We start from the raw sequence: 12,347 nt of genomic DNA on the forward strand, positions 1-12,347 counted from the left end.
TTCAAAAAATAAGTCTATATTAGGGGTGCCTGGGTGGCTCAGTGGGTTAAGCGCCCGCCTTCGGCTCAGGTCATGATCCCAGAGTCCTGGGGTTGAGCCCCGCATAGGGCTCCCTGCTCTGTGGGGCGTCTGCTTCTCCCTCTGCCCCTCACCCCGCTCTCGTGCGAGTGCTCTAATAAATAATTAAAATCTTTTTAAAAAAGAAATCTAGGGCGCCTGGGTGGCTCAGTCGTTAAGCGTCTGCCTTCGGCTCAGGTCATGATCCCAGGGTCCTGGGATCAAGTCCCACATCGGGCTCCCTGCTCAGCGGGAAGCCTGCTTCTCCCTCTCCCACTCCCCCTGCTTGTGTTCCTGCTCTCGTTATCTCTCACTCTGTCAAATAAATAAATAAAATCTTTAAAAAAAAAAAAAAATCTATATGAAAGAGTAACTCTACAAGAGCCCAAACAAGTACTCATTACCTCACGGATTTAAATATTTTTGCTCTACCCACGTGGATCACTTAGTTCAGCTACTTTACCAATTTCTCAGCTGATCTACCAATTGTGTGATGCAACAAACATCAAGACATAATGTAAAGACAGCACCATGACATATATAGAGAAGAGATGGGTATAGGAAAATAAATGCAAGACTCAAAAGAACCATGTCAGAGTTTGTTACTATTTTATTTGTGGTTACTGTGCATTTTCTTAAGGACTGATAACCTACAAAATCTACTACTCTTTTATTACTGATGACTGAATTATCTGGTTATCAACAAAGAGTAACAAGAAAAAAAAAACGGTTAAAAAAAAAGCTCTACAAATAAAATCTCTAATATAGTTGGAATATGTGCTAGGTTTAATTCTACAAAGTTATAAAAAGGGCTAAATGATCTAGAAGTCATTAAAATCCTCACAGCACTCCTCTGAGTGTCTGAAAAAGGGGCTCAACCTCTTACTACATAAAAGCAGCCTTCTTTTACACCATCTCAAAAATCACCAGTCTTTACCTTTCTTTGTAGTTTTCTAACTCATACCTTACCTAGTGTCATATTAATACAAGATTATAAAAGGTTTTTACAAGTCAGTCATATTCTTCAGAAATACCTTTAAAATGGACTCAGCAGTACCGCATCAAACCCATGTTTTTCATAAAAAGGTAGATTAATAGTACTCTCTCCACCTAATCACACAAAACTGAAATCATGTCAGTGAAGTTCTTAACACACTCTTGTGTCTTTAACAGTCAAAATGCCCAAAGTTAAGTGTCTCAAAAGACAACTAAATTCTGAAAGGCTGAAATTTGGACAGAAGGGATTCCAGTTCACACTGCTTCAATCTACTTAAAAAAATAAGAGGCTTACCTGATGCAATTCAGGCCCCCCCCCCCCCCACGCACCTCCACTATTTGGCACTTTATTTTCTGGATCATTATCTTTTCAAATGTTAATATTGTGGGGTGCCTGGGTGGCTCAGTCGTTAAGCGTCTGCCTTCAGCTCAGGTCATGATCCCAGGGTCCTAGGATTGAGCCCCGCATCAAGCTCCCTGCTCAGCGGGAAGCCTGCTTCTCCCTCTCCCGCTCCCCCTGCTTGTGTTCCCTCGCTCGCTGTCTCTCTCTGTCAAATAAATAAGATCTTTAAAAAAAGAATATCTATTAAAAAATGTTAATATTGTGAAACAACTTTGAATTTCTTTTGCTATAACTATGAACCCTGAATACGCCAATACTAATCATAGTTTGCAAACTAAGTAATAAATTTAAACTAGGAATAGATTCCAAAAGCATCTCTTTCACATTAAAATACCCTTACTGAACACCAAAGTTACTACGGACCAACCAGAAGTCATATTTTCTGTAACTATAAGTCAATGTTATCAGCAAATTATCCGGAAACTATCCCTTGAATTTAAAAAGTGAATTATATTTCTTTTCTAAAAATATTCAGTTCTCTTTTCCATTTAGAAAACAGTGAGTCAGTGTGGGTCATGAGATAGTGGAAGAAATAATTATAAAAATAGGAAATATGTACTGAATATTTACCACTGCCAGGCACTGTAATAAATACATGAACCATTAAATGTAAAGGTGCTATTATGAGGAAGGTACTTTAATCCTCAATGTAGAAATAAGAAAAATAATGCAGAGAAGTTAAGTAACTTTCCCCAAATCAAAGAATAAGTGGATGTGAGGTCAGGTATGTCCATATCCAAAGCCCATGCTTATATTACTAAGATTAAAATATTGCAATTTACTGCAAATTTTTCACTGCCCTAAATTCTTTAAATACTCATTAACTCACAGGTCAAGTGGTCACTTGAAATCATTCATATTTATGATAAACTAGGGGGGAAAATGGACCAATAACTTGCTGAATTTTGATACCTGTTCAGAAAAAAACACACAGCACACAATTTTATTCTTTAAGGCCTTTTAAAGAACATTTACAGCCACCAAAAAATCTAAAAGGCAATAAAGATCTGTGTTTGTGTTTAACAGTTATTTCCTTTTCCATCCTAGAGAGAATACTGTATTTGAATACGCCTCTTCAGCCAGTGCGTTTTTCCTCTTCCCTCATCATCAAAGCCCTAAGTAAGCAAGAGTACAACAATTCTGCCAACCTATTGTTGCTTGTCTCCAAAGTAGCCCTATTACCCAGAGGACCAACACCAGCGTCGGGACCGTTTCCTAATGATAGACCTATCTTACTTTCCTGTCTTCGCCTCTCAAAAGAACTTCTCACCCTCTGATGGCTCACCTGACACGCCAAAGGACTTGGTTAAACAACTAAACAATTAAATTCTTAATTTCAAAGTCATTTTCTTTTTCTGCAACCGCCCTTTCAAACCACCGAAGCACTAGGTCCACCCTCCACCATGATCTGCATCCTTGGGGCAAACCCTCCTGGGACACTCACCAAGGTTCGCGGCCAGGGACTCCGGTTTATGTACTGAGCGCCCAAAGTGGGCATTCAATAAATCCTCATCAGTGAGTGAAGGAAAGGCAGCGTGGGTGGAGGCGGGAAAGGGGGTCGTGAAAGAATTTCCCGCCGCTGAGACCAATGCAGTGGCACCCCGTCTGGGGAGGGAAGTAGGGGGCGAATGGGAGAACCTGGGGCCGGGACAGGGGGCCGCGTCGGGTGTTCTTTGGCGGGCAGGCGCCGTCGGTCGGACGCAGGTTTTTTGGAAGACGCGGGCGCCGTCTCTGTGGGTCACCAAGCGCGCTCCTGGGCCTCGGCCTGCGCCTCCACCTCTCTTTCGGACCCCGGCCTCCCGCACACAGGAAAGCCGGGCCGGGCAGCCCTGCGAAGCCAAGGGCCGACCGGAGACTCACCCTCGCTCACCTGACGCTCCACCGGCAGCACCGCGGTCTGCATCCGGCGCGAGCTTCTCAGCCCAGCGGGTCCCTGAGATCAGCTGATTCACGGGGGGCGGAGCCCCCAGGAAGGGGTGGGGCTGCAGGGCAGCGAGCTAGTGTGAAAGCGGGCCGAAATTGCCCCCTGAAATAGATGGGCTTAGACGCCGACGGCGTCTGATAGCGATCAAAATTATCCACGAGGCCTTAGGCACTGTCGGCGATGTCCTCAGGAGTACTGCCCCTCCCTCAGGACAGGGCGGAGCCACCAGTCCTAAAACGCGCTTGGACCGTGACGTAACATGGAGTCGCCGGGGCCTAACTACCCGAGAGCTTCCATGGTAACAGGTGGTGATGAAAGTGGGAGCTGCAGGCATTTTGCTGCCACCTCAAACTGCAAAAGTCAGAAGGATAAGTTCGCTACTCTTTACAGGGAAAAGGCTAAAATATCTTCAAACTGCTTCTATGGACTATACCCTAACTGTAGTCGCTTCCGCCCCCGCCGATGACGTCATCGCCAAGCGGCACCAGTTGGTCCTAGTATCCACACTGTTGTTACTTGGTTGCAACCCGGAAAGATGGAATGGGGTAGGAGGGAATGAATTGGTATCTTTTATGATTCCCCACAGGGTTCCCCAATGTACAATCTGAGTAAAACTAGTTGGCGTGCTCAGCACACAGTTTCACAGCAGTCTGCTTGTCGCAGCCACAGCCCCACCCCGACTCAGCTCGCAGCTGGGAAGTCCTCTCAGGAAGATTTTCCCCAGCCGCCACCCTTGGCACACAGTGGATGCGAACTCTCTGCTGCTAGGCAGTGTGCCATCCCTGAGCCTGCAAACCTGTATTCAGACCATCAGCGACAGATACAGTCAAGGTCTGAAGTTCCTATGCATAAATGGTCTGTCACGTTCACCTTCAGCCCCATTGCCTCCTTGATCCTCCGCCCACCTGCAAAATCGTTAGTCTGCAACAATTCAGCCAACCTTGTCCACTCTCGCACCAGTGCTTAAAACAACATAACCTTGAGAATTGGCAGCACTGCAAACCAAAGGTGTGCAACTTCAGTCGGGACTTGCATGTGGCCAGGCAATCTTGCTAAGCCTAAAACAGTCACTAACACACGGCTACTAGGAATTTCTCCTTTCCTATCGCCTTTTATTCCCAACCTGCACACATTGCTAACTGAACTCTACCTACCCAGCCCCTTAGGTAAACAATTTTAAAAATGAAAATTTAAAAACTGCCTCCTATGTACGTTTCCGAGGAAAATGCGACCACTTAGGATGAATTTCTCTAACTCCCACCAGCCACTATTACAAAACCTACCTGCAGCCCTAGCCTTTCAGCCTTCCTTTCCCTCATTTCCTCCTTGACTTCTGGGCCACACTCCTTCTGGGTTTTCCCCCTATTCCTTCAGACCTTTCCGTTGCCTTTTCAGACTCTTTCTTTCACCTGTCTCTTAATTCTTGGACAGTATAAATATTTATTGCATACTTATTATGTGCCAGGCACTATTCTAGGCACTAGAGAGACATGATAATGAACAATACAGACAAGGGTCTCCGCTCTAGTGGAACTTCCACTCTGGTAGTGTGGAAGATAGTCTCCAAAGATGGCAGCCATCGTTCTTCCCTCCATGTATATAAATGCCACTCTGGATGTCAAGAGATGGATTCTATTTCCTCTTCATCTGAATATGGGCTAGGTTTGTGATTTTTTTTTTTCTTTTTTAACTGATAGAATGTGACAGAAATGAAGTTCTGGGACTATGAATCAAGGTCTTAGAAAGAACTGGCAGCTTCCACACCCCCCTCTGAGAAACCAGCTGCCATGCTTTAATAAGCTTCAAGTGTACTACAGGTTGATAAGAGACAATGTGAAGAGTTAGGCCACACAGAAGAGCATTAAAGTGCCAAAACATGAGTGGAGATTCGGAGACCTTCCAGGCCAACCCAGTTACTGGCTGAATGCAGCTGAGTGATACCAGCCAGTGCCAAGAGGAGCAGAACAGCCTAGTCAAGCCCTGTCTGAATTCCTGACCCAATTTCCCAAGAAATAATAAATTATTGCTTTTAACCACTAAGTTTTGGCATGGTTGGTTATGCAGCAATGTGGGAAGAGTGAGAGCTACTAAACAAATATGGTGGTGACTGGGCTATACAGAGGCAAAAAAGGGAAACAGTCAACAAAACTAAAAAGCAACCTACAGAATGGGAGAAGATATTTGCAAATGTAATATATAATGGAATATTACTCAGCCATTAAAAAGAATGAAATCGTGCCATTTGCAACAATGTGCATGGAACTAGAGGGTATTGTGCTAAGTGAAATAAGTCAGTCAGAGAAAAACAAATCTATGATTTCTCTCATACGTGGAATTTAAGAAACAAAACAGATGAACATAGGGGAAGGGAAGGAAAAATAAAATAAGATGAAAATAGAGAGGGAGGCAAACTCTAGGAGACACTGAGCTCTAGGAAACAAACTGAGGGTTGCCGGAGGGGATGCAGTGAGGGGATGGGATAATAGGGTGATGGGTATTTAGGAGGGCACTTAATGTGATGAGCACTGGGTGTTATATGCAACTAATGAATCACTAAATTCTACCCCTGAAACTAATAATACAGTCTATGTTAACTAAATTGAATGTTAATAAAGAATTTTAAAAAGAGGCAAAATAGTGTAGTAGCTAAAAGCACATGCTTCTAGCCAGACAGCCTGGGTTCAAATCTTAGCCCCAGCACTTAACTAGCTTTGTGACCTTGGCACAAGCTATTTAACCTCTGTGTACCTCTGTTTCTTCATCTACAAAACAGGGATAGTAAAGTTATCTACTTTACAGGGTGATGTGAGGTTTAAAGACAAATGGCTTACAATGGTACCTGGCACATAAGTGCATATTAATGTTGTGGTTGTTCCTGTTGTTTTTATGAACAATAAAGAAAGGTAAGAGAATAGACAAGAAAGAGTGCAATTTTAGATAAGGTAAGCAGGAAAAAATCTCTCTTCTAAAGGGACATATCTGGACAGATCTGTAAGAAAGTGAGGGTGAGCCTTGTGTATATCTGACACTCCAGGCCAAAGGGAACAAGTAGCAAAGGCTAGGAGGGCAGTGTGCCTGGAGCTGAATGAGAAGAGTCTGAAAAAAGCTGAATGAGGCTAGAACTGAATGAAAAAAGGTTGAAAGGTAATAAATAAGATAAAATCAGGTAGATGATTATTTGGTAGTGGGGACAGATCCTTTGGGCCATGGAAAGGACTTTGGGCTTATCTGAGTGCTATGGGCAACCACTGCAGGGCCACCATCAGGGATTGTTGTAATCTGGCTTCTGTTTTTGTTTTTGGGTTTTTTTTTTTTTAAGATTTTATTTATTCATTCATTCATTCATTCATTCATTCATTTAACAGAGAGAGAGAGAGAGAGAGCCTGCGTGCGAGCACACAAACGGGGGGGGGGGGGCAGCAGGCAGCGGGAGCAGGAGAAGCAGGCTCCCTGCTGATCAGGGAGCCCCATGTGTGGCTGGATTGGAGTGGAGCCTCAGGCAGACGCTTAACCAACTGAGCCACCCAGGCACCCCTGGCTTCTGCTCTTCTGTGCAGAGTGATGAGTGTAAGAGTTTGAGTAGAAGCAGAGCGATCAGAAAGAGGCTATTGCAATAACTGAGGCAAACAGAAATAACGGGTTGGCCTGGAGTGGCAATGAAGAAGAAGGCAAAAAGGAGTTAGATTCCTATTGTGAAAGTAGAGCCTAAATACACATGGATTAGGCATGAGCATTGAGAGAAAGAGAAATTAAAGCCTGAGTTACTGGTAGAAACTTGCTGTCATTTACTGAGATGGGCAAGACTGAGGAAAAGAGGTATGGGGAAATAGGGAGGAAGTACCAAGTATTCAAATAGGGAGTATTGCATTAAGTCAGAGGAGAGATGATGATGCCTTGGACTAGGGTGATTGTAGTACAAATTGAGAATTAGATAGATTTGAGATATCCTCTGGAAGCAGAATTGGCATAATTTAATGATGGATTAAACATGATATTCGATTCATTTGCTGTCTGGGTTTTTAAAAATATTTCATTTATTTATTTGAGAGAGACAGAGATAGTGAGAGCTGGAGTGGGAAGGAGGGGGAGAAGCAGACTCCCCACTGAGCAAGGAGCCGGACGCTGGGCTCGATCCCATGACCCTGGGATCAGGACCCTAGCCGAAGGCAGACGCTTAACCGACTGAGCCACCCAGGCGCCCCTGCTGTCTGGATTTTTCCTTGAACAACTCATTCATGGGAATTTCATTTTCTGACCTGGAGAAGACTAAGAAGAAGCAACTCGGCATGGTTCGGGGTCTGTTTTTGGCATATGACTTTGGGATACCTTTTTGGTATCCAAGTGGAAATGTCAAATTGGCAGTTGGTGTCTAGGGAGAAATCAGGGTTGGAGATAGAGATTTGAGAGTCATTTGCACATAGGTGCCATTCAGAGCTAAAGGGATTAGATGAAATAATCTGGGAGGAAAGTGGAGATAAGAAAGTGGAGATAAGAACTGAGCCTGGGGTTGCCCAAACTTGGAAGTTGAGCAGAGGAGGAGGCAGGAAAGACAACTGCAGAGGAGTCCCCGCAGAGGTAGGAAAAAAACTAGAAAAGTGCCCACTTCACAAAAATCAAAGAGGCTTTCAAGAAGAGTGGCATGATAAATGGTGTTGAATGTTGCTAAACAGTAGAGATTAGGTCTAATAAGCCTTTGGATTTGATAAGATGGAATCTCTGTGACTTGGCAAGAGCAGGTTCAGCGGAGCGGTAGACACAGAGGCTTTCTTGGGGGTGAGTTAAGAGTAAAAGGTAAGGAAGTAGAGACATCAACTTCAAGAAGTTTTCTGTGAAGTGAAATAAAAACTTGGGGCAGTAGCTGGAGGGAGTGTGGAGTCAAGGTATAGAATAGATCCTCAAAACCCAAGCATTAAAAAACCCAAATAGTTGATACAATGGCAAACCTAGATTTCCTATTGCAGAAAATGTGACCTTGCAAAAAAAAAAAAAAAATTTAGATATGTCTTTCTATAGATTGTCATAGACTCAATACTGTCAGCACACAATCTGAGTTGAATCTATTTATAAGCTCTTTTAGCATGGCATATATTATACTAATTTGCAAAACTGTATTTGTTAGATTCTTTAACGTTAGATTCTAAGCTTCCAGTCAGTGTTTTTCTCACTTTTAAATTCCCTAGAGAGGGGCGCCTGGGTGGCTCAGATGGTTAACCATCTGCCTTCGGCTCAGGTCATGATCCCAGCGTCCTGGGATCCAGTTCCGCATCAGGCTCCCTGCTCAGCGGGGAGCCTGCTTCTCCCCCTCCCTCTGCTTCTCCCCCTGCTCATGTTCTCTCTCTCTCTCTATCTCTGTGTCTCAAATGAATAAATAAAAAAATCTTTAAAAAAATAAAAAAATTTAAAAAGATTCCCTAGAGAATAGCACAGCGCCTTATACTTTAGTAATTGTTTAATAAAATTATTTATTGAGATCTAGCAATTTAACAATTTGTTGGGGCACCTGGGTGGCTCAGTCAGAACATCTGACTCTTGATTTCAGCTCAGGTCATGATGATCTCAGGGTCGTGAGATCAGGTTCTGAGCTGGGCATGGAGCCTACTTAAGATTCTCTCTCTCCTTCTGCCCCTCCCCTCACCTCCCCACACACATGCTCACTCACTCTCTCTCTCTCAAAAAAAAAAAAAAAATTGGTTAAAATGCAGTTCATTTGATATAGACATAAGTACTTGCCCCTTCTGCCTGCTACCCTGACTGACATTGGTTCTAGTTCTTATCCTCTCATTGATTGGCCACTGGGAGGAACTGAGAATCAGGTGATTCTCCAACTATCTTATCCTTAGAAGTCACAGAAGGCAAGGATGCTCCTGGGCTCAAAGGGCAAAAGGATTGAAGGCAATAGTTTACCTGCCCTGGGGCAATCAATGGGTGCTTGTATGAATGTGTATGGGGGGGCTAATTTTAATAATACTGCAATACAATACATTTAATAAGATACTATTTGGAAAATGCTTTGTGTGTGTTTTATCCTCAAAACAACCTCATAAAAAAAACTCAAAAACCAAAAACCAAAAAACCCATGATCGGTGTAATTCCTAAAATACAGACAAAGAAACTGGGGCCCACTGACTTTTCCAAGTTAATCCAACTACTCAAAGTGGGAGGACTCAAACCCAGGTCTCCAAATCTAGATCTTCAAACTCCAAATCCTGTCTTCCCCCTACTTCAACTCCTACTGATCAAGATGTAGAATAGAGAGTTCAGGGCCAAGATAAAAAGTAGAGTTCAAAAAAGAGATGATTGAGATTGACAGAAAAGAAGTAACAGGATTCGTAAAAGCCAGTATTAGAAACTGAGAATAAGACTCATAGGAGGGCAGTATACAGGGACATGCCTCAGAGTGGGGGCAAAATGAACAAGGAAACACTGGTTCTAGGCTCCCACCCTGTACACATATATGTATACATGTGGGGGTGGGGCTGCACTCACACAGGTATATAAATGCTATCATTTAATTAACAGCCAATCTGAATGGAGTATAAGATACAGTTCATGCCCTCAAAGAATGTACTTACCAACTTGTTAGGAAAACAATCAAAATAATGATTAGAGGGGCGCCTGGGTGGCTCAGTCGTTAAGTGTCTGCCTTCGGCTGGGGCCATGATTACAGGGTCCTGGGATCAAGCCCCGCATCGGGCTCCCTGCTTGGCGGGAAGCCTGCTTCTCCTTCTCCCACTCCCCCTGCTTGTGTTCCCTTTCTCGCTGTGTCTCTCTCTGTCAAATAAATAAATAAAATCTTTAAAAAAAAATAATGATTAGAATGCACATTTCAGACAATCAGTGATCCAGGAGTTCAGCCTTGAGAGAGATGGGGGTAGGGTGGGGAGTGGGAGAGGGATCAGGGAAGCAAGGAAAGGTTCAGAGCAGAGCTGTAGCAGTCAGGCAGGACTTGAAGGAGGAACAGGTCCAGGGAGGGAAGAACATGTCAGATGAGAAACACTGGAAAGTTCAGTCACAACAGCAGGGAAGGTTTGTTGGACCCTGAGGCTACTGGTGTGAACACAATGAAGACGAGGTGGATGACTGGGGGTCCCGAGGTGGGTGGGGCAGGATAGAGTCTGGCTGTTAGAAGCCAGGCTGAGGAGTTTAGCCTTGATTCCACAGGTATGTAGGGACCACTGTGGATCAGAAGTGATCAAAGAGGAATTTAAAACATATAACAGTAAGTTTCAGTCTGTGTATCTTATTCTACTTAACCATTAAAATAGAGGCTCTGTGTGTGTTACACTTTTTATTCTTACTGAATTATATTAGGTTTCTCTCCAGATAAAAAGGGTAGTTAAAAATAACTTAGACCTTTGTTTTAAAAATGGATGCTGAGATTCTAAATGGCTGAAATTTTAGATAAGGGGCACCCAACTCTCATTGACATCTGGGAGCACTTTACTATGTGGCTGAACTTCATGAAAGAAGATAATGACCCAAATGAGAAGCGAAGACCTGCTGATGACATGTTGTAATTTAGGGAAATGATTTAAATAGAAATGCTTCTACTCATCTCATACCAAGAATAATTAGTGGATTGAGTGACTAATCACCAGATGTAGGTAAGCAGATGCTAATGTGCAATTTTTAGAATGGAAGCACATGGCTATATGAGCGTTGCTGACACATATATTCATAAATTCTATATTATGACATGTAAATAACCATTAAAGCATATTATAATAAAATGTAAATATCTATATTTAAATACTCTCTGTATCTGAGTTACTTGAGTGTAATATGTGCCTAACAATGTTACACTTCTGCCTCTTATTGTTTCCTTGTCTCTCTTTTGTCGACAAAACCTGTTCTACTGACATTTCTTAGCATTCTGATCTCAAGCTGGGCATTGTCACTTTTTTTTTTTTTTTTTTTTGCTAAAAATCAAGAGCAGTAGTTTGGGCCAAAGGCCCCCTTTTTTGTGTGTATTACAATGTATACATGTAAATTGTTAAAAACATTTAAAGAAAACATTTAGGTCCCAACCTACAAAAAATAGTGTCTCAAAATACTTATTTGCAAGTGAGTTGTTTGAAACTTAGAACATGTTTTCCCGCAGAAACGGCTAGGTAAATCATAGTTTAGTCCCTGACTAATCCGCAAATGTTATTTGATTTATGATATTGTTCAAATAATGTGCATTTGCAACGAAAAAATACAGCTGAAAGCAATAATTTTGCAATACTTCATAATTTTAAAAACAAGAAGGAAAACCCCTTGGTATCGAGCAGATAATTCTTCATGAATGCTGGTACTTAAAAGCAGGTTTTAAGGGCCGAGGATGGAGAGTTGGATGGAAGTTGCGGAGCTCAGGAGCACACAGAGGAACGGGTGGGTGAGCGGGAAGCGGCGCCCGCCCAGCCGTACTGGAGCCTGGCGCCACGGCGGAAACGTGCCTCCTTCTACGGACACGGATCAAAATATCCTATCCTATTCGGAATCAGTCGGGATAAGTTAATAAAAGCCCTACGACTTGGAGAAACACCTCTACATAAAAGCCCGCGTTGCCAATGTGTTCGCACACCCCTGTCAACCTTCACAACGCCCCCTGCTGGGCACCGGGGCTGACAGCCACGCGAGCGGGAATCGCGGGCCGATCGGTAAACCACTGTTCCTGCGCACAGCGATGCGGGATTGGAAAACACACGGGCAGCTTGTCTTTATTAAAAGGTTGATACTGTACTTTGTTAGGACCTTAGGCTTTTTTTTTTCATTCATTTTTATTTAATTTTTTATTTTTAAAAATATAGCATTAAGATTATTTATTATTCTGATTTGTCTTGATTATTGGGTTTTTGTGGGGGTTTTTTCCGCCCCCTGATGCCTCATCCTAATCCAGGCACTGGTGAGCAGCAGTGAGGAAGGAAGCCCCACAGGCAGCACCCCCACTGTACACTTTACTGCCTTCCTCTCTCCCTTTCGCCC

The 12,347-nt window shown here is 43.2% G+C and overlaps 1 protein-coding gene across 5 annotated transcripts in view; it reads right to left on the bottom strand.

Annotated features, from left to right (window-relative positions):
- ALS2 (alsin Rho guanine nucleotide exchange factor ALS2) overlaps positions 1–3,570 on the bottom strand; it is an 81,814-nt gene extending 78,244 nt beyond the window's left edge. For 2 of the 5 annotated variants that reach the window (XM_078071197.1, XM_078071194.1), the window contains exon 1: positions 3,327–3,569. The gene's annotated coding sequence lies outside the window, so the exon portion shown is untranslated. Of the gene's footprint in view, positions 1–2,900; positions 3,294–3,316 lie in introns of those variants that run through there. The other 3 variants (XR_013447325.1, XM_078071195.1, XM_036098595.2) reach the window with 3 other exon arrangements.
- Positions 3,571–12,347: the final 8,777 nt, after the last annotated feature.

Source organism: Halichoerus grypus, chromosome 4, assembly GCF_964656455.1.
Source record: "Halichoerus grypus chromosome 4, mHalGry1.hap1.1, whole genome shotgun sequence".
NCBI classification, from domain to species: domain Eukaryota; kingdom Metazoa; phylum Chordata; class Mammalia; order Carnivora; family Phocidae; genus Halichoerus; species Halichoerus grypus.